Genomic DNA, 23,552 nt, shown 5'->3' with positions numbered 1-23,552 from the left:
AGGCTGTAATTTTTGCAATCTGGGGCTATTCACAGATGAATTATTCAGCTAAAAGTGATATCTCTACTAGCATAGCCTTGCCTCATTATCTCATTCCAAGATGAATGAAGGGGAGGAGAAGTGTTACGCTGACTCATATTGTTGCCATAGTTAAGCTGTGCTCTCATCAATTGTAATGTTGTTTGGTAAACTACGAGTGAGGTATTTGTAACAACCTCAGATTAGTTTTAAATGTAGGCATTTCTCATAAAACATAGAACGCCATTTTTATTTGAAAGATATTCTATTACATTGTTAGATAATCCTCTACAAAACTATATTGTTATATTAAATAACTAAAATTGGAAGCATATTACTTATAATTTATATATGCTTTGAGGTATGAAATAAAAGATGTGTGTGTTTTTAAGTTTATCCACACACGCACATTCTAGGTTTAAAGTCAAAGCTTTACTCCCAACATTAGGACAAAAGGAACACGTTATTTAATTTAAAAAGCTTTGAAAGATCCATCCTACTGAAAATGCTCATAGGTCATGGTGATACGTTAATATCATCTTTCTCTTTAGGGTCTAAGATCATTATCTGACTCCTTGGGAATCAATTCATGAATCTTTAGGCACCTTCACCATTAGAAAAACACGCAGACAGAACATTCTGCAACCCACAATCAATACACACTGAGTACACATTTGACTAATACATGCAAGGGCTTTCTATTTAGAGCTCAGGAAACTTCATTTGCTATGAAACGAGTATATTTCACTTTATTTTAGAAACTGATACTGAAAACATGAACAGTAAGTGGTAGTCCAGAAACTATGCCACTGGGAATCTCACCCAAGCCACCATCATCTTTCTCCAGAGTCTCTTAAATGACCTCCCACATCCTTCTAATTCATCCTCAAAGAGCAGCCAGAGCCATCTTTTTAAAAACCTGGAATCATATCATTTGTTATCCTGGTGAAAACTTTTCACTTGTTTCCCATTATTTTGTTTTGTTTGTTTTTGTTTGTTTCTTTTTCCAGAAAGACTAGCACGCACAGCCAGTGCAGTAAGGCACTGCCTGGCCTGGCTCCTCACCCCCCTCCTCTCTGGCCTCGTCAAATATTCTCCTCCTCCAGGTCAGTAACACCCCTGGGCTTTGCCCTTCTCTCCACTTACAAAGCACAGTGCTCCTTCTTTCCCCAAGTCCTTCCAACTCCTGTTTACCTCTCTCATCTGAGCCTAAATGTCGCATTCTCAGCCAAGACTTCCATACTTCTCCATATTCGCTTAGATGTCCTGGTCACACACAATCACAACACCCGGTTCATCACCTTCATTTCACTAGGCACCACTGAAACTGAAGAGGAACTTTTATAATATCTGTCTCCCCTCCTCCTCCTCCAAACTACATGCATCCTAATGGGCATGCTTGTCATTCATTCTAATATCCTAGAACATTATCTGACACGTTATAGACACCAAATACTTCTCAATCAATAAGACTTTTAAACATACCTTAATTAGAAAATTGCACTTGCATATCTTTTCTTGTTTAAATGCCTTATTTATGCATCTGTTTGTATTTTTCAATCTGTATTGTACACACATATAGACCTTCCAGGTGGCATTTGCTTTGTGATTTTATCCTTGACTCTCCACACTGAATACGACTGATGTTCAGCCTCAAATGCAGCTTTTCACATTACATCCTACAGGCTCTTTGCACCCAGGGTTTGAATCCTTTGGGGGCAGGAAGTAGGTGCTATTTCTCTTTATACCCGCTTGTTAGAGCTCACAGAAAGGACAAACAAGAAACCCCTAGATTAGAGAATGTTGTAGAAGGCAAGTATTTGAGGAAAAGCCTCCAAAAACTTATACAGAATCCAAGTATTCCAACCAAATTCCCTACTGTTGAGAAATAAGTACAAGTGATTTACCAAGTGATTTGAGCTGCTGAAGTACAGTTGGTTTCAGAGGAAGAGTCTTCTCTCAGACCCTTATTTAGAAACATGAATATCCTGAATAGAGTTCATCAGAGGAGGAAAAAATATCCCTGAAGAGGTCCACTTTGACTCACCTCAGGCAGCCTGGGCTACTCATTTTGGATGCCCACATGAAAAATATCAAGAATATAAAAGGGCCAATTAGGCCTTTGAGTTTTGTTGGGGGTATTTTAAGATTTTTTTTTCCAGCAGTTGTGGGTTTACTACACAACTGAGAGGACGGTACGCAGATTCCCATCTGCTCCGGGCTCTCACACATGCATAGCCTCCACCATTATCAACATCGCTCACCAGAGGGTACATTTGTTACCAAGAATGAACCAACACTGACACATATAATCAACCAAAGTCCACAGCGTACATTAGGGCTCACTCTTGGTGTTGTACATCTTATGAGTTTAGACAATTATAAAATAACATAGGCATCATTATAGCAACACACAGAGTGTTTTCACTGCTCTAAATGCCCTCTTTGCTTTCCCTATTCATCTCTCCCCACCCCGACCAATCGATTTTTTTTTTTGTCTTCATAGTTTCATCTTTTCCACAGTGTCATACAGTTGAAGTCATACAGCAGGTAGACTTTTCAGATTGGCTTCTTTCACTTAGTAAGATGCATTTAAGCTTCCTCCATGTCTTTCCAAAGTTTGACAGACCATTTCTTTTTAATGCTGAATAATATTCCATTGTCTGAATGCAGCACACTTTATTTACCCATTTACCTACTGGAGAACATCTTGGTTGCTTCCCAGTTTGGGCAATTACGGATAAAGCTGCTGTATACATCTGCGTGCAGGTTTTTATGTGGACATAAACTTTCATCTCCTTTGGGGAAATACCAAGGAACATAAGTGCTGAATCATGGCATTTAAGTTTTCAACATTTACACCAATAAGCGCATGTTCTAAACAGATGTTTAGCACAGCATGAGGTATTAGTTTGACTTGATATTTAGATTATATTCAGAAAATGCAAGTGTCTTGTATTTTTCAGTTTCCTAGACTTAATAAAATGTAGTGTACAAGGTGATGTATTCATCTTGTAAGTAAAGATGAACAGGCACCTAAAGTGTCTGAATTGATTATAATGTTCTGAGAAGTCATTTTGATAGAAAGCAACCAATGAAAAAATGATGTGTATGTGTGTGTGTATGTGTGTGTGGAAATCCACATATATTTATATGAAACCTTTAGCAACTTAGCAACTATTACCTTCTAAGGGAAGTGTTCACAAGTGAACCCTTAATTTTACTCTGAAGTGCAATAATGGCCAAAAAAAATTAAAAATCCTATTTTTTTCCTTTTACACAACAGAGAAGTTCATTGTTTATTCATCAATGTTTTAAATCTAAATTTAAATTCTAAGATAGGAAAAGGAACGTTCTTTTGTTCACTGACTGGCAAATTCAGTTACAAACAATGCAGATTATAAACAGGCAAATGAACTGAGAAAGTGTGATATAGACACAAAAGATCTTGTCTTTCCAGTATATTATATTTGGAAAAAATAGTGAAACTTGTTACAAATCTAGCACTTCAACCTTGTCCTACCCTGGCAATTCTTTTTTTATTATTCATCACCAAGCTGAGATGGAGCTGTAAGAAATGCATGCTTCTGGTTAGCCTTTAAAGACAAAAATGTCTATCTAATAAATATGAGGTCCAGCTCTGGATCAATGAACTAGGAGCCAGGAATCCTGCAATTAATTCATGAATCTTTGACTGATTTTTCCATAGATCTGGGAAGAGACACTTAAGCTCTTTATATCTTCACTTTGCGATGTGAATAACAACACAGCATATGCCTCACTGGCCCCTGTAACACTTCAACTCTTTGCAAAAGCACTTTAAAAGGCTTTGATGAGAAGTACTACATTAAAGCAAACTATTACTGTCATTAGGCTGATTGTAAAACATTGTGAACAAAGGAAAACATGAGCCCACTGCATGCTAGATAAAGGATGCAGGAAATCATTAATGTAGTCAGATTTCCCAGGGCAAACAATGTCAGCTCTACAAGCAGTGGTCACTGACAGACATGACATCCCTACTTGAGTGCTTATCCACCGCTATGTTGAATCTAACAGGCAATTTGGTTTCCTGCATGAAATAGAATAAAAAATCACCTTCTTTTCCTTAGTATTTTGTATTATAAGCAATTCATATTCAAACATCCTTCATGTTGCGGCTTCTAACCTCAGGAGAGGCAACAGGTTTATAAATCTTAAAATTTAGTATAATTTCAACATCAGTCCTCCCATTGGTTCAATAAGGACAAACAATGTCATGTGTATTTTTAAAGATGTTTAGCCATTAATTGAAGTCAAGTTTTTTTCTAGTAAGATAATGTTCATTAATATGTCTTTTCTAATGAATTATTTAAATATAACTTTTGAGCCTCACTTCCTCTCTCCTGGCCATTAACTTAACTGGCAATATTTTTATGCTCCACAAATGAGGTCCTTATGCAAAATCAAGCTTAACTTTCCTCTGCCTTATTGAGAACATGTATTCCCACTTTCAAAGACTAAAAGCCATCAAGGATGTGTTGGCATTTTTTTCCCCTTACAAGAAACCAGAAACCTCTTGCTTTTGCCAAGCACAGGCATTGATCAGAGGGTTCTCTTAAATTGACTTGTCATCAGAGAAAACCTCATTTTCTTTCTTCCTTCCTCTCTCTCTTCTCAATGAAGAGGTCGCTGATGGGAACAAGAATATATCACAAAAAAGAGTTTAGAATTTCTCCTTGGCCTTTTCAAAAAGCTACATCCAAGGCAAGTTCACAAAACATCACATTTCACCAAAGACACGGTGCCTTAAAATAGAAAAGCAAGAAAGTGCAGAGAATACCTATTACTGTTTTTCAGGAAAATACACTGTCTTTGAATGTGAGAAAAATTGTAAGAATGTATGTTTCATACATAATTGCAAGTTCACCATTCAGTGGTTTTATTTTCCTTCTAGCTTGGCTCTTTGCTCTGATCTGCGGGGTTCACCTCAGGTACTGTGGGTGATCTGATCATATCAGACAGTATTACGGAGACTCAGAATAGACCTGTGGTTGCCTGAAAAAAATCTTTAAAAAAAAAAACCCAAAAACAAAACCTTAATTTGTTATGAGAGGATGAGAATTGATTTTGGAGGAGTAGATTTAAGAATTAAGGACATATTTTATTAAATGGGCCCAGGAGGAACCAAGAAATCTTCCAACCAATATGCACTGACAGCAATTCCACGCCTCCACGTGCTTCAGACGGGGGGGGGGGGGGGGGGGGTAGGTCTTCCCCCCAGGGACTTCTATCCTGTTCACTGTTATATCCCCAGCACCTGCAGCAATGCCTGGCACAAAGTCACACAAATATTGTTTAATGAATGAATAAAAGGAGGATTCCTGCCCATTTCAGATTTTTTCAAACGAGTAAAATGTGCTCTTAACCAGGTTGCTACTTAGTACCTACTACTGCAATGCACCAAGCATCTGAACAACAGTAACCAGTAATGCTCCTTAGGCCTTTCTTGGCTGTTGGTTTAATGGTATCATTCCTGTTGAGGAATGATTTTTTTCATTATAAATGACTTTCAAAGTCTTACACCAAGTGTTTCTCTACCATCTAAACCTCCTGTCTTTTATGCTCTTTTAAACTTTAATCTTGCCTGAGATTTTTTTTTTAATATACAGATTTTCTGCTTGTCATCAGCTTTTCACATGTAAACTGGAATGTTTTCATTATTTGTTATTTATGATGTCTCGGTTTGATATTTTATGGATGAAAGCCCCACTTTTCCCTGAAGACTATGTGGGCTTATTTTAAAATAATTTTCCCCTATGTCTACTCTAACATACCATAGCCTATAAGTTTTATACAGATACATGCTCATCCATTTGTTCAATCTTTCTTATTTGATTAGAGCCATTAGCTGGGAATAAATAAGAAGACCAGAGTAAAGAAAGTTAAAAGAAAATAATGAAGACCTCTGAAGTTTCAACAGAAACGTCTTTCTTTCATTTGTCTAATCAACTTAGCAGTTGAAAACTGATTCCTTGCTTGCTTACAAAGACAGAAGGAAAGGAAGATGACAGCTCACACTCTTTTCCCAATCAGAAGTGGGTGGGATAGGATAAATATCGAATCATAAATATTCAGTGTTGTCATCAGAGAAAATAAAAAGAGGAAGATTGTTGTTGGAGTCCCAAATGATAGCAGATGGGTGATGAGGACTTTCTGGGCCTCAGTTTTCTCATTTACATTAGGAATAATGATAATGTCAGTACTCTCATAATACAGAAAGCCAGCATGTATGAGTCCTTGAATTCTATCCTGTGATTTACCACTTTATAGATTATAAGAGGTGCCTGACAGAGGACATATAACACTGTTTTTTGGGTTTTGGGGTAGGTTCTGGCCTTTATTCCTAAATTCCTGTTTGGCTTGACTACAGTACTTCTTTGCCCCTTTAAATTAAATCCTAGGTTAGAAACTTTAATTTAGAGCTACTGTACAAGTCAAAAGCACAGCCTGGGAATCAAAACTAGCAGGGCTGAAATCCAGGTTCTGTCACTCTGTAATTGATTAATCTTAGACCTATCAATTTCAGAAACTATTTCCTCTTCAGCAAATCGAGGCTACAGTAAATTTCACTGGATTGTTGAAACATTAAATATAATAGCATGCATGAAGTATTTATCAAAGTAATGAAACCAACTCCAACTATGTGCACAGTGAAAGGGACATTACTGTTTTGATCAAGTCCTCTCTTCCTTGGCCTTTTCCCCCGACACTGTGGGAGGAGACGGAATGAGGTGATTAAATGAGAACATTTCATGTGAAAGTGATTCACAAGTGAACAGAGGGTTTAGCCAACCCAGTTTTATGTGTATTTCTTCGCTCCTCACCGTAAAACCTCCACCTAATTAAAGACTGGCTGGTTGTGTGTTACTGAAGACTTCATCTTCGATTGCATCTTGAAGATGGAGGGGGATGAACGCACATGTATTCCCAGGGTCGACTAGAAAAGCCACACTTTTTGCTTTTTGGTTTTTGTCTTGATAGCTTTATTTTTTTCTTTTTGGTGTTATCTGCCACTGATGTAACTATTTTACAGATTTATTAGGTGTTCTTTCTCATTGCCTCCTATTTTTTCCAATATATTCCAAAGAAATAAGCAAGCCTAATATAAAGCTTGGGCCTCCCCTAAATCAGGTAAGACTCTACATACACCTGGGATAAATAGTCTGTCCATGTCAGACTGAAATTAAATCGCTCCTACTTTTCAACTGGTTAATAAGTTAGTATATGGATGTGAGCTCTTTGTGCTGGAAAGCTTATAGAAAACACCTAACACTCAGGATTTATTTAGCCACCTCTAAAGTAATAACTTCTAGGAGAACCTTTGCCGCTATGGCTACTATGAAAAGCCATGAAAATGGATTATCATGGAAGGAAGTAGACCATAAGGAGACTAGCCTTAGATTTGAAGCCACACAGAACTGTGTTTGAATTCTAGGCCTGTCTCCTACTTGCTATGTAATTAATCTTAAGCAAGTCATTCAAGTTGACAGAGACTTACCTTCCCCTTATGTGAAGTGGCGGCAATGCCTTCACTAGATGCTTGCTATGCTTTAATAAGATAATATCCATAAAGCATAGGGTTTGGCACATAGTTAGTACTTAATGATACTATTTTTCTTACTTTCTACCTTTATCGTTAGATGTAATAATTATTACTTGTGAAACTGTCTTTTCTGTGAATGCTCACAAAGACAAGGTACCAAACTTGACAATCTAATGACTTAAATAAAAATCCTGCAAATCTGAAGTAGCCAAAATGACATAAGGTATCTAGAATTCAAACTAATTTTTGTGAATTCCGAGCAGGAGTCTGCATCTTCTAAGCTGTATTTCTCAGATGTACTCAAATAATTTTGAGCGGCTTTAAGAGGGAAAACAAGGGATAGAATTCAATTTATCTCTTATAGTCTCACTCTAGTCTTGTCAATTTAGGTGAGAAAAAATAATTTCCACTTAAAAGGCATGATCAGTAACATAAGCTGCATCTGAATTAAGGCTCATTAATGACGGATTCTGCCAAGGCTTTGTAATCACTACAACTCATATATGTTTTCAGTCTTCTGAGGCCCATTAAATGTCATGTTTGAGTTTCTACAGCTAGACATTGACTCCACTGATATTTGAGCCAACCTGAGATTTATCTCAGCATTCATATTCCAAAAACTTATCCAATAAACATTTCCTGCATGTCTAATAAGTGTAATAAAGTCTACCATCACTTGTAATTAAGTATCAGTTGAACAGACGAAAATGAGACTTTTCTTATCATTGTGATCAATATTTAATAAAAACAAAGTAATAATTTCTTTTTACTTAAAATAAATATCTCTAACATGAGTTTCTCTCAAAAACTCTTTAAAATCTCAAAAACGAGATTATTAGAAATGTGAACAGTTCTTTCAAACACACATAACAAAATATTTATTTGTAGTATCAAGGATTGGCAAAGTTGTCTACATAGGTTTATGAAATCTATCATACCATATTTTAAATGTTTCCTGTTCATAAAACTTTGTTTGCCCAAGTACTTCATTGCTTAGTTTCATATTTGTATTTACACAAGTTTAATGCATATGTGTTTGATTCATTTACAATTAAATTATTTAAATGTTGCTTTTAAAATTCTTTTTGTTCTTAGGTCATGTCTTTCTTTGTACGAGCTCAAAGCACTCTATAAATGTGAATCAACATTTTCACAATACCCGTATGAAGGAGATGGCAAAAAGTTCTGTGAATTTCACTGATGTCATTTTTCTAGAGACCAAGAAAATCTGAACACACAAAACCTCAGAGTCTCAGAGTACTAGGCCCTGAGAGGAACTTGTAACGTAATGAGGTAAGCCAATTTCACTCTGGTTTTCCTTTGTTATTATCAAAATGACTTTCTCAAAATGGTACGCAACTGATTAGAGAAGCAATCCTATGTTTACCTGCGGGTAAGAGACTCTAATTTCTATTGTCTTCTCTCTGCTTCACTGTTGATAGTCATGACTACGAATCCTTCTCTCCCAACTTTCCACACATTAGGAAGTAGATAGTAATCATGCTCCTTTATAAATATCTTCCAGAAGTATGCTCTTAAAAAATTTGGGGAAAAATTAAGCTGAATGGGGTATTCAGTGACTAACTCCTCGAATATAAGTAAAAATCAACACCAGTGAAAACAACAAAACAGGACCTTTTATACTTCCTAACCCAATAACTACCTTGTGCTAGAAAATTTTTAGAAATGTTTATCAATTGCACTAAATTTATTAGACTGCACAATACTCCAGACCCTCCAATGTGTCTTTGATACATAAAGTAAACTGATAATTAATGTTTCTTGTATTAACAGAATTGAAATGGTTATTTCACACTGAGTGTTAGGTGGATATTTTTTGTTAAATGAGCAGGATCTAGAGTTTTTCACTTTTAAGGAGATTAAAGATTGGTTCCTAAATGATATGGTCTCCTGTGGGAAAAAATAGAACTTACATGATTTTTCTATATTTAAATTTGACTTAAGAAAATATACTCTTGAGAACAAAAGAAATCTGAGTCATGTGAGTTAACAGTTATGATTATCAAGTAAAGAAAGGGATGGACAATCAGAGACTTAGTGCCCACAGAATATTTCATTGTTCACAGGACAGAAATAACACAAACAGCCATTCATAAAATCCAAAGCTGTGGCTATATTGAAATCCGATAATCTTCACAAATAAAAATAATGCTCTAGAATCAAACATAATGTTTGATCAGAAACTAAATTTTCTGGACCTCGAAATTAGATTATCAACAAATTGGCTAAGGGATATTGGATGACATCCAACCATCATCTCCATACTCTGCTGTGATTTCTTGACTTAGTCTCAAATTATCCCTTTTCTTGTTAGAAGGAAATGTGAAATTTATCCTATGAAGATTTATTTTTTGTATTCCTGTTCTGCAGCCTATAATTCTTAATTGCTACAAAAATATCTTTTGACCAGATTTCTGTTCTGATTTTCCTTATCTACAATCTTTCCTTTATATGCATGTACGAGCTCTACAATATACACATTTTTACAAATGAAATAAGGTAAAACTACTATGTATAAGGAAAAAATACCAATTGAACACTTAACATCATCTATTTCTCATTAAATTTCCTATAAGATAACTATTTTTGTTATAGTTTTTTTATAAAGAAATTTTTAAGAAACAAGCTTAGAATATTAAGCAACTTGACATGGTAACACATCTTAAAAGTACTAAAACCTGGATTCAAATCCCAAATTGCTTAATATTAGAAGGCATAATATTAAATATGTTTGACTGAAACCCAACTTATCACTGCTGATGAATGTGCAAGAAAGAAAAATTAAGTAACTTTTTGATTTTTATTTGATTAGCCTAAATAAGGAAATAATTAACTTCCCATACGTTAAACAAATTATCTAAGGAAAAAAAAAGATGGTGAATTCAAAATAATAAACCAAGTAAGACTGGAAATTTTTCCATTAGAAAATTTAAGAAAAAATTATTCTTAAAAAAATGTAATTGGACACTCATCAAAATACCATCAAGGTTATTAGAAGCCATTGTTATAATGAAATAAGATAAAAACTAATTTTGCTAAATGGAATCAACAAGGTCTTTAAACACAATTATATTTAAACCATAATAGGAGCACCGAGCTGTTTTATGAGGCAATAATCTGGTTCCCGCGTGGATAAACTATAAGGCTGAAGGCTGGTTAGAGTTTTGCAATAAGAGAACTGGATTATTGCCTCATAAAATTGTTCGGCACTTTTCTCGCTGTGATTATTCTACAAGTCTTTGAGAATTCACTTTTAAATAAATGTCAGTATGCTAGTAAGCACTCATATGAAAAAAAAAAACTGACAAAGAAACAAAGTGATAAAGGTAGACAGCATCTTTTATAAATAATAAATAAGAGTAGTTTCTTATAATGCGATAAGGTAACAATTCTCAGCTTTCAAGATTTTTCTTGATTTTTCAAAAGACCTTTTTACTTTCCAGTGTGTCTAGTCACCAGTCTCCACAGGCAGACAATAAAGAGGTCTTCCTTTGTGTTTATAATGGAATCATCTTCTACACGTGGATCCAATATTCATAAAATTCCCATTAGAAAAGATAGGTACTCCTGATTCTGTTACATTTCTATTCAGTTTATTGTTTTTACAGGAACATGTTGGTTAACCCCTGTCCTGTTTTTTCACTTACAAATGTTCACTTGATAATCATCTTTGGTTGCCATTTCTGCAGTATATTTCAGAGCACAGAAATATGACTTGGCTTAAGAACTGAATGTACATTATTTGACATAGGTCAATGGCCTTTACTATATTTCACTGTCTAATGGAATGTTCTATGTATACAGATAAAAGTAATATAAATCGATGAATGTATATAAGGCAGGCTTTTTTTTCCTCAAAATTATTCACTTAATTCTCACAAAATATACCCCTTCATACTGAGGTATCTCCAAGTTTATCAAACCATGGCCAACAGGCTCAGTATCCAAGACGTCATGATAAAAGTCAGGTCCAAACGTGGCTCTTCCTGCTTCAGAGAACTAAGAACTAAAATAGATGAATAACCTGCCCTCTACATATTCAGTATACAATGATGAAATAGGGACAAGCTTAAAAAAGTAAATGAAAAAGGAGGAGAAAATGGGAGGCACACAAAAATAACTAGTGCATAGCAATTCAGTAATCTTGTTGAGCAAATATTGCCAGATCTCCCTACTCTGGAGTAGGGAATGCTTCTTAATGAGGCCTAGTCCCCCAGGGGTATAGGTCTCCATTCTGTTCTCTTTGCAGCCTCCCTTATCATCATCCTTCCTTGGCCATATCTGTAAAGGTCAAGGCAGAATATGTCCTTCCTGGCAATAGCAATAGAGGAGTTTTCCTAGTCTGTTTTCTGCCTGGTCAATGTTGATGGGAGGGTAGATGTCTTTCAGTCTTCAAAAGTCACAGTCTCTTTTAATTCAAAACGATAATAGAGCTCCGTTAAAATTTTATTTTATATATATATTTTAAAATATATTTGATCCTAAGTAGCTTCATACACCATAACCCACATCCCATTTTTTGAAATACCTTTTAAAATGTACTTCAAAGCAACCACCTTACGCTAGCAACATTCTATCATGAAACCTTTGTCCAACACTCTAAATTAATTAGATTTCCTACCTTCTAGATTATCCAAGGCAGTAGTTTTAAACTCCACATATCTCATCACATCTAACAAAGTTTGCCAATTCTTCAACTTCTCATAATGGTTGCATCACTGTCACTCCTACCAAAAGCCAATGCCATGTACATTTAGTTGTCATTATATTAGCAACCCAGTCTAGTAATGAGTTTTGAGTTCATATTTCTGCTGCAATTATGCTACATAAAATAAATCCCCAAATATCAGGGACTTTCAACAATTATCTTTTATAGTGTCTTGATAAGGATGCAGGTAGCGTCTGGAATTATGACATTCTTAGAAAGAAGATGTACAGGAGTCTAAGCCAAATATTACAAGTGTTTTGACTGCCTTTGTTGTGTGCACTGCAAAAGCCATCACATGGCTAGGGATGCACAGTCCACCTACTTGACTGGCGAGTAAGTGCAAGGTCCCAAGGTGAAGAGTGTAAATGTGTAAAACTATTAACCAGAAGAGAGTGAAAAATCAAAATACGTATTTTAGAAGAAATTGACAAATCTACATTCACGACAAAAGAAACACCTGACCAGAATAAAAAATTAGGTTGAAACATGTAAGAATACTGAACATTTAAAAACATAATAAACTAGGTTTATGCCAAATAGCTAAAGAGTACACAAATTTTTTTCCCAAACACAAGTTATAAAAATAAATTTAACCGTGCTGCAGGAAAATCTCTCAGTAAATTTTAAAACGTAGAAATCACAAAGGCCACATTCTTTGAACAATATGAATATAATAGATGTTGACAAAAAGGGAAAGGATGTAAAATAACAATTGAATACATTTGAAAACCAAAAAATAACTACCTAAATAACTCTTAGATCAAAGGAAAAATGGAAATGGAAATTATTCTCTATTTAGAAATTACTGAAAATGAGAAGACTCATATCAAAATCCATCACTGAAACCAGAACGTTCCTCAGAGGCAACTACATAGTCATAAATGCATTGTTTAGGAAACAAAGACTGAAAATATCAAAATAAGCTTTTACTACAAGAAGTTATAACAAGAACAGCCAAATTAACCCAAATAAATAGAAGGAAGGAATTAATGAAGACAGAAGGTAGAATGTATCAGGGAACAAAAGTGGGATTGATCATAAAATTAAAGCTATATTATAAGCTGCTTAATACATATAAATTTGAAAAATCCAAATTAAGTGGAAATTTACCAGGAAAATGTAAATTCACTAAAATGGACTCAAATACAGTAAACACTCATTAAGAGCATAGGAAAAAAAGCAAAAATTTTCGATGAATGCTTCAAAGATATACTAACACCAACGCTGGATTTTTAAAATATTACAAATAAAAATTATAGATAAACCTCAAATATAATCATGCAAATAAAGGTTTAACTATTAGAATACTGACTACAGTAATAGTATACTAAAAGAATTATGAATCATGACCAAGTATAATTTATCTCAGAACATACAAGGGAGGACTTAAAATGTAAAGTTTTGATTCAGAGTTTAAATGTGTAATATACTATACACTTTTAAATATTTTTTTAAAAAGGGTTGGTCAATTAAACCTCCATGAAGTGGGTTTTTAATGCACTGATAAATTAAAAAATTCATTTAAAACTACAAACATGACTTTTCTTTAGATACAGATGCGTGTGTGCACACATGCGCGTGCACACGCGCACACACACACCCCTACAGGATAATAGAAGAAAATTTACTTTCAAAGGAAATTTTGTAGAATATGAAGATCAGGAAGAACATATCATTAAAGACATTCTTACAAACTGAGGAACAACACAGGTATGCCTGTTACAGCTACTATCCTAAAAGCATTACTAAAAAGATTTAATTCAAAGTAGAAACAAAAGTATGAAACAGATAGAATTCAATCTAATAAAACTGTGTAAGACCAAATGAAGAAACCTATAAAACCTAAATAAAAAAAGAACCATATATATTGGGAAGAGAAGACATGATTTTGAAAGATAACAGATTATTGAAATAGTTTACAAATTCAGTTCCATCCTAGAAGGAACTCTAAACAAATACCTTCCATGTTTGACAAGCCGATGATAAAATTATCGGGAGTATGAAACAGTGAGACCACCAAGAAAACCATTTAAAAAGAAGGATGAGAGGAAGGCCTTACTCTATCTATTAAGTAACTTACTATAAAGCAACTTCAGTACTGGTGAACAGAGCAGAACAGAAGAGAGGGGAAAGTAACACCAAATTTAGAAATCATAAAGTTGCCATTTTGAAAATCACCTATAGTGACCATGAGTATCCCCTTTTGAAGTATACAGAAAACCTTCCTCAGAAGTATTCAAACTAAATGTATAAAAATCAAACTCAAACTTCAAATACTTCATATAAAAATTAATAAGATATCTTGGTAGAGAAGATCTTAAAAGAGATGAAAAGATTCACAGATGTAAGTACTGAATATTTGAATACTGCTGTTATGACCACAGACATGTTGTTCAAAAGTTAAAAGTGAATGAAGAGAATGTGGATAAATATTTTCTCTATATAGCTCTACCTCTCTACTCTTCATAAAAAGGCAAATTCAACAATATTTTTCATCAGACTTGGAGATAATAAAAAGTTTGCTAATATCCAGTGTTGGCAAAAGGTGAGGGGAAATGAGTTCTGTCATGTAGTTTTAGTTAAAATGGCCTTTCCATTGAGGGCAATCGGGTTGTAATTGCTGAATTCAGGAATGTCTCCTCTAGTTTCCATTATAAACAATCACATGTTTCTGCAAAGAGACACATAAAAAAATACATTCACTGCAGCACTGATTGCCAGGACAAAGAATGAGAAACAAGGCAAATGTCTATCATTTGGAGAATGTTTAAATAAATAATGGTACATCAATAAATAAATAGTATGCGCCCATTAAAATTAATGAGACAGATCTATAAATACTAACCTTGAAACATGCCTTTGATATTTTGCTAACTGTAGAAAGCAAGCAAGAGTATGACCCATTTCTTCATAACGAAATATGTGGAGGTACGTATGTACTGCACGTGTGTGTGTGTATTTAGGAGGGTGTGTAAATCCTTAGTACAGTGACATTAGAGTAGCAGAGGGAGTTTCCTTTATTAACATGATTCTGTTAAAATCGAATTTTATTTCCAGCACTCCTTAACTACAAAGATAAGGGATTATTTTAAAACTCTAAATTTATACTCAGCCTGGATCTATAAGAGCAACTACAGAGGTTATTTTTCACATGAGTATTAAATTTTTCATTCACAGTAGAAATTGAATTATTCTTAAAAATATTTTTATCTAAAGATCTAACATAGATATAAATGTGTTAAGTTTTATCTCCTTTTATCAATTAAAACAAAGCCTCCTTTTTACTGTAGCAGAGGCAGAAGGCAGAAATTTCTTTCCCACATTCTTTAGAAACTTCAGATGTAATATAATGAAAATCTACAGTGGGTTTTACTTGAAATCTGATCAACAGTATTAGCAATACTAATGATAACCTGTGAGGCTGAGACACCAATTAAGTAAATAGCTTACTTAGAGCCCTTCTAAGAAATGATCATTTTGATATGTTTACCAGATCATTCAGTTACCAAGGAAATACGTCAAACTATTTTAGGAAAGTTTTTCCCTGCAATATAATTATGGCTGCCTCAAAGTCAGGGCCTCAGAACTTGTCCATTAAAAGATTGATTATTTTATGTAATCATTTTTTCTTGAATTATAAAAGACATGGCTCTTTACATGATTTTCTTTTTGGTCTCTTAAGACACCATTCCTTGTTTGAAGACCCATGTTTCTACAAATGAAAAGCCCTCAGGATGTTTCTGTGTAACTTCAGTGTTTTCCGTCACATTAACAATCTACCTTAGAGCCTGAGAGGAGAAGGTCTATGTATGGTATTTAAAACTGTTCAGTTTTTCAAAGAAGTGAGAAGGAAACTTACAAGAATAATGAATAGAATTTGACTTAAAAGTCTTGCTAATATTATGCTATTATTGTTCGTAGAACAAACAGAATTGGGGAAACTGAGTGTGAGGTTGTCCCAGAGCTGCTGTCTATAACTTTCTTTGTAGGTGGAGCCTGACAGGTTGACCTGCACATGACTAATCCAAACATGGAAACTTCGTACCATAGTGAGGCCCTCCCTCACCCTGGAACCCAGTTCTTGCACTGAGAGCAGGTATCCCTCAGAAATCACAAATCTTTCCTTCTGAGCCTGAATCACATCTCAGACCCCTCCTGAACACCAATAGTTCAGGTAATTCTCTACAGTTTTTTGGAGCTCACATTTCAAATGAAGTATACTGGCCATTTCTCTCCTACATAAACATTTAATTTTAGCCATTTTTGTCTGCTCATTTTTTTCTCTAGGACAATCAGACATACCCCTAATATATCTTTACTCCTCTTTTCTACCTTTAAAATGTTTTCTTTCTATACCGTGTTCATTCAGAGTCTCACAATTTTTCAAGGCCAAACTCCTGTCTCACTTTTTTCATGAAGCTTCTCAGAGGATGGCACATTGGGCCACTGTGACCGCTGACTCCTCTGAAGGCCTCCTTCAGTATTTCTCACACATAGGAGGGAGCTGACCTCATCAAGAACTCTTCCAATTCTTTAACTTATGAATACCACTATCACAGGGAATATGTTACATAAAACAGAATAAAGAGTTATTAACAATAGTGACACTAGGTTTTTAATGTTTCTAAGTACAGGCTAAAGACATTAGTGAAGCTGATTATTTTTTCTAGCTAAAAAGAAGTTCCTTTTAATTTCTTTTTTCAGGAGTAATACACTGGAACATGATTTCAAAAACTACTCATGAGAATTAAAAAGTGCAGATGACATTTCAGAACTTCATTTGAAAAATATCACTTGTAGACATAGAAAAATACATGCTATATTCCCATGGGATTTAACATTCAAATCAAATTAGAAAATGTTACTTCATAAATTTTATAATAAAATCTTTTCAGCTTCTTGCCAGTGAGCAATATCCTCTTAATTCTCCTAGTTTGGAGCATGAAGGCTAGAAGTTTACTTTCATTGGTGAAGACCTATTTATTCTTAATTAATTCTCCCCATAAAATATATCAGCATGTACACTGCAAAGACATTATACTGTCAACTACTCCAGTGGAGAACAGAAATGGACTTTATTGCAAGAAGACTGTAAAAATGGGGGGGATGACTTAAATGTAAGGAATTTGCACACTTTGCATATTGAAATACTCTTTAATGGATTTAAGTGCTGTTTAAGAAAATGCTAGTAATTCACTATTTTGATGTTAAGTATTGATAATGTAGTATGTTCAATTTAGGATACTATGTGTAACATCAATATAGAGGATTGTGCAGCAGGGGAAAGTGTTCATCTTTGTCACAAAGGACAGTCTTAGTGTCAAAGAAAAAAATGTTTTCGAAGTTTAAAGTTGAACTCTCATTCAAACAGAAAATAAATAAATGCCAAAGACTTATTCAACTAATGAATGAAGGAACCACAAGACGGTAAAGCCAATTCGATGCGTATTTAAGACACAGATGTATATAACTAATGAGGAGAAATGTCATACTAAAATAAGTTTGCTAAGTTAAATGGGTTAATGTCCTACAGGGCAACACAACAGTAAAAATAAGTATCTACTTCTATACATGGTTGAGGTCATTCACGTTTCTTTTGAACAAAACCCACAAGTTAGCATAAAACGTAACAAAATCTAGCTTCTAATCAACAGAACATCAAACCAAGGCACAATCTCTTAAGGAATAAACTAATCATTGGAAAGCTCTGGTTAGACAGTTTTCTCGTATGACACTGAAAGATATGCAGTCATGCTATGCCTTCCTTAACGTTTTGGCCCCTTTTCTTAACACTAAGAAACATCGCTTTTGTAAGCTCTTCACTTCTTCCTTACACTGCTAGCATTTTCAACTCACCTTCCGTTGAAACAATCCCAATCTCTCCTTCCTCCATACACAGAAAGCTCTTGTTTTTGTTTTCAACATCTTACGAGAATTATTCCACACAGGGAAGAGCAATGTACAAAGAAACTATGTGGCATTATGGATGCTTGACTGCTCTCAACAAAATTACAACATACTACATGTTTTAGATCTTCAGGATTACTTGTAAATAGTACAAAGAAAGTCTTAAGTCATAGATTACGGGATAGGATAGGCCATACTGCTTTGTGAGGCACTGCCCCTTTGTTTCTCCTAATTTTTAAAATAATTTAGTAAAGATGTAATTTATTAACTATGATATGGTTGAATTTGCAAGCAATACCTCTTTCAGGATATAGACCTAAAGTGGAAGGGGCCACTGCATCTCTTAACGTGTCTACGTAAACAGACAAGTCAAACCAATTTTCTATTGATTTGTACTTCTGATCCCCCATGTGCCCCTCACTAAGCATGAGTAAATTTTGCAAGGGGGAAAGTACCACTCATTGCTCACTTTCGTGTTTTCTTATTTGCCTCAAGCAGGCAGCTTACTCCATCAACGAGGAACACTGAGTAACGTAATGCAGGCTGGGTCCTGCCTAAGGCTCTCTTCCAGGCAGATGAAGGGATGCTGAAATCCAAACTTCCCTCTCCAAGCCTAAGACACAAGGGTTTTCATACCTCTGCAGGGAATACCCCATTAAAAATTCACACAAAGACAGCTTTTAGATGAACTATGGTAGCCATTAATCTGTGATCCACCTTGTCAAAGCAGTGGCAGCCTCAGTCTACCTCTGACTCAGAAGGCAAAAATCTAACTGAAAAGGTTTCTGGATTTCCTACATGCATATGTATTAGCCATACACGTATACAGTCGACACAGGTGTTTTCAGAAAGGCTAAATCCGATAACTGAGGATGGGACAGGGTGTGGACTGGAGACTCAGAAATTAGATGCTCCCAACATTTAAGAACGGAATTAACAGCTAACATTTATTAAGAACATACTGTGTCCCAGAACTAAAATACATTCTTCATACGAATCACTTCAATATTTTGCTGAATAACAGATTCTACATATGCCGAAACTGCCTTTGGCTTTGCGTGACTGAATGAATTGATCAGAAATTCAAAAATTATACCACACAATCATCTGGAAGCAAACCACAGAACCTAGACTTCAAATCTTCATCCCTCATAACATTTTGGAAGAGTTTTTATTTTTAATCTCCACTGAAGAATCTCCGCACGGAACTTGTTAAGACTGTATCCCAGCTGCTGCTCTTTCTTCCCAGTGTGACCCCAAACAGGGACTGTTTCACATGGTTTTGGGTTTCGGAGTGGAAGTTTAGCACAGCTGTGATATCAAATGAAGCACCACCTGGCCTGATCGCCGTAACAATATGTCCTCTGTCCGGCGCAGCTAACAGATGGATTGGGTATCAGCCTGATGTCATAATCTGTTAAGTTTGTAACATGGAGCATTACCCACACATTTAGGATTCATCTCATCCTCTCTGATGGCATGTTGTACCCTAAATGGAGAGATGACAATATCATTATATGCCACTATCACTAGTCATATGGGATCTTAGTTTGCATTACTTAAGGATAATTATATGGTGCTTTAATTCATTTGGTGAACTGTCACTCCACTACTGAAATACTTATGTGGAATTTTAACAAATACTATGACATTCATAAAGCAGATTACTAGTCTTCAACCTTTATTTCATTCTTTTTTTTTAAATTCAATTTCTAAATATCAACTTTCTTAAATGTGTGCTGCTGAGTTTCTCTTTGGAGTATTAAATTGAATCTCTAATTGTGCAGTTAAAGTGATTTTATACTTGCATCTAGGCTCTCTTATCAAGAATGTGAAAATGTAAAAGTTATCAGTAACGTATGCATCTGTAACATCTACCATGAACATTTAAAAGAATGATATGATTAGCAATGACTAATTCATCAAGGATTAACTGTCTCTTACATGCAAGGCACAGTGACAGGCAATGGGAATGCAGAGATAAACATAAAACTATTCCAGCCTTCTAGGTGCTTTCAGTCTTCTCTAATCCACCCCTTTCCTACACTACTCTTGGAAAAACTCATCACTGGAGCCATGCAAACAGCAGTTCTTCAAGTAAGGTAGATCCTACTTGTTGAGGAGACCAATGGCCATTACCAACCCCTCTCTCATTGTTAGTTACCTCTCTATACAGATGCTAGAAAAAAGCACTACTCATCATGTCATTCTCCCTTGCCCCTAGGGCCAGCCAGCGAGATATAAACAGAAATCCGGTAGAAATAATAGTTGGAGTATGCTGGGGAGCTCTAAGAAAGACTTCATTTTTCTCATAAAAGAGAGAAGAATCTATTACTATACCCAGTTTCCCTTCTTCCATCTTTGAACATGGTCATGATGCTGGCAGTTGCAGCAGCATGAGACAATAAAATAATTACTAAGATTGGTAAGGTATAGGACAGAAGGCATCTGGGATGATGCCTAAGTTTCAGAAGCCTTGACTAACTTGGTTTTGTTTTTTGTATTCTGTGTTTTTTTTTTTTTTCATTGATTTGCATGTGCAACATCATTTGGATATCACTGAGATGGAACAGGCATTACTATTCCCATTTTAGAGATTTGGAATCAAATGTTCAAAAGCGATCAAAGAATTTACTCAAAAATCCCTTGGCTATCTGATTGTCAACTGGTACTAAAATCTAAGTTTTCTGATGATAACTCAAATGAACACTTTTCTGATTATCTAAATTGTAAAGCACTAGAATTAGTCATTAATGGTAGACGTACTTCTATGAGCAATGTGGCTTTGTGAATCCCCCAAATCTCCATGAAATCAAAATGGATGTTCATAGATAACAGGAATGAACAGAAAAAAAAAAAAAAAAAAAAGATAAATGCCTTAGAGTAGACTGTAAAGAATGAGTATAAGTTCATGTTCAGGTAAAATTTTTAAAATTTTAAGAATTGTTATACTTTATCCATTTGATTTCATGACCACTGTTCAAATATTTGTTTCTTTCATGTATTCACTTACTGACAAATATTAACCTTCTAATTACATCAGGAGCTATTTTAGGTCATGGGTTTCAAAAAATGAGTAAGACATTGGTCCATATGTCTGTTTTTGTACCAATACCATTCTGTCTTGATTACTATAGCTCTATAGTATTGTCTGAAGTCTGGGAGAGTTATCTCTCCACACTTTCTTCAGTAATGCTTTGGCAATTCTAGGTCTTCTGTGGTTCCATATAAATTTTATTATGATTTGTTCTAGTTCTGTGAAGTATGTCCTGGGTAATTTGATAGAGATTGCATTAAATCTGTAGATTGCCTTGGGCAATATGACAGTTTTAACAATATTGAGTCTTCCAATCCAGGAGCATGGGATGTCTTTCCATTTTTTTAAGTCTTCTTTAATTTCCTTCATCAATGATTTATAGTTTTCTGTGTATAATTCACTTCCTTGGTTAGATTTATTCCTAGGTATTTTATTACTTTGGGTGCTATTTTAAAGGGGATTGTTTCTTTACTTTCTTTTTCTGTTGATTCATTGTTAATGTAAAGAAATGCAACTGATTTTTGTACGTTAATCTTATAACCTGCTAACTTGCTGAATTCTTCAATCAGCTCTAATAGTTTTTGTGTGGACCTTTTAGGGTTGTCTATATATAGTATCATGTTGTTGGCATATAGTGGCACTTTTACCTCTTCTTTTCCAATTTGGATCCCTTTTATTTTTATCTCTTGCCTGATTGCTGTGGCTAGGACTTCCAAGACTATATTGAATAGGAATGGTGACAGTGGGCAGCCTTGTCTTGTCCCAGATTTTAGTAGGAAGGTTTTGAATTTTCCACCGTTGAGTACTATGCTGGCTGTAGGTTTGTCACATATAGCTTTTATTATGTTGAGATACGTTCCCTCTGTACCCACTTTGGTGAGAGTTTTTATCATAAATGGGTGTTGTATTTTATCAAAAGCTTTTTCTGCATCTATTGAGATGTTCATGTGGTTTTTGTCCTTTCTCTTATTGATGTGAGGCATTATTTTGATTGATTTGCGAATGTTGAACCACCTTGTGTCCCTGGGATGAACCCCACTTGATCATGATGTATAATCTTTTTATGTGCTGTTGGATTCTATTTGCTAATATTTTGGTAAGTATTTTTGCATCTATGTTCATCAGTGATATTGATCTATAATTCTCTTTTTTGGTAGTATCTTTTCCCAGAATAGAGAGCCCAGAAATGAACCCACAAACTTTTGGTCAACTAATCTTCAACAAAGGAGGCAAGAACATACAATGGAATAAAGACAGTCTCTTCAGCAAAGGGTATTGGGAACACTGGACAGCAGCATGTAAAGCAATGAAGCTAGAACACTCCCTTACACCATACACAAAAATAAACTCAAAATGGATCAAAGACTTAAACATAAGACAAGATACAATAAACCTCCTAGAAGAAAACACAGGCAAAACATTATCTGACATACATCTCAGAAATGTTCTCCTAGGCCAGTCTACCCAAGCAATACAAATAAAAGTAAGAATAAACAAATGGGACCTAATTAAACTTACAAGCTTCTGCACAGCAAAGGAAAGCATAAACAAAACAAAATGACAACCTGAGGAATAGGAGAAAATTTTTGCAAAAGATTAAACTAACAAAGGCTTGATTTCCAGAATATATAAGCAGCTCATATGACTTAATAAGAAAAAAACAAACAACCCAATCCAAAAATGGGCAAAAGACCTAAACAAGCAATTCTCCAAGGAAGAAATACAAATGATCAATAGGCACATGATAAAATGCTCAATATCACTAATTATCAGAGAAATGCAAATCAAAACTATGATCTGATATCATCTCACACCAGTCAGAATGGCCATCATTCAAAAGTCCACAAATGACAAATGCTGCTGAGGCTGTGGAGAAAAGAGAACCCTCCTACACTGCTGGTGGGGTTGCAGTTTGGTGCAGCCACTGTGGAAAACAATATGGAGATTCCTCAAAACACTAGGAATAGACTTACCATAGGACCCAGGAATCCTGCTCCTGGGCATATATCCAGAAGGAATCCTACTTCAAAATGACACCTGCACCCCAATGTTCATAGCAGCACTATTTACAATAGCCAAGACATGGAAAAAGCCTAAATGTCCATCAACAGATGACTGGATAAAGAAGAAGTGGTATATTTATACAATGGAATACTATTTATACTACCATAAAAATTGACAACATAATGCCATTTGCAGCAATATGGAAGTCCGTGGAGAATGTCATTCTAAATGAAGTAAGCCAGAAAGAGAAAGAAAAATACCATATGAGATTG

This window comes from Camelus bactrianus, chromosome 13 (genome assembly GCF_048773025.1).
Source record: "Camelus bactrianus isolate YW-2024 breed Bactrian camel chromosome 13, ASM4877302v1, whole genome shotgun sequence".
Taxonomy (NCBI): domain Eukaryota; kingdom Metazoa; phylum Chordata; class Mammalia; order Artiodactyla; family Camelidae; genus Camelus; species Camelus bactrianus.
Note: the sequence above shows the minus strand (reverse complement) of the source record.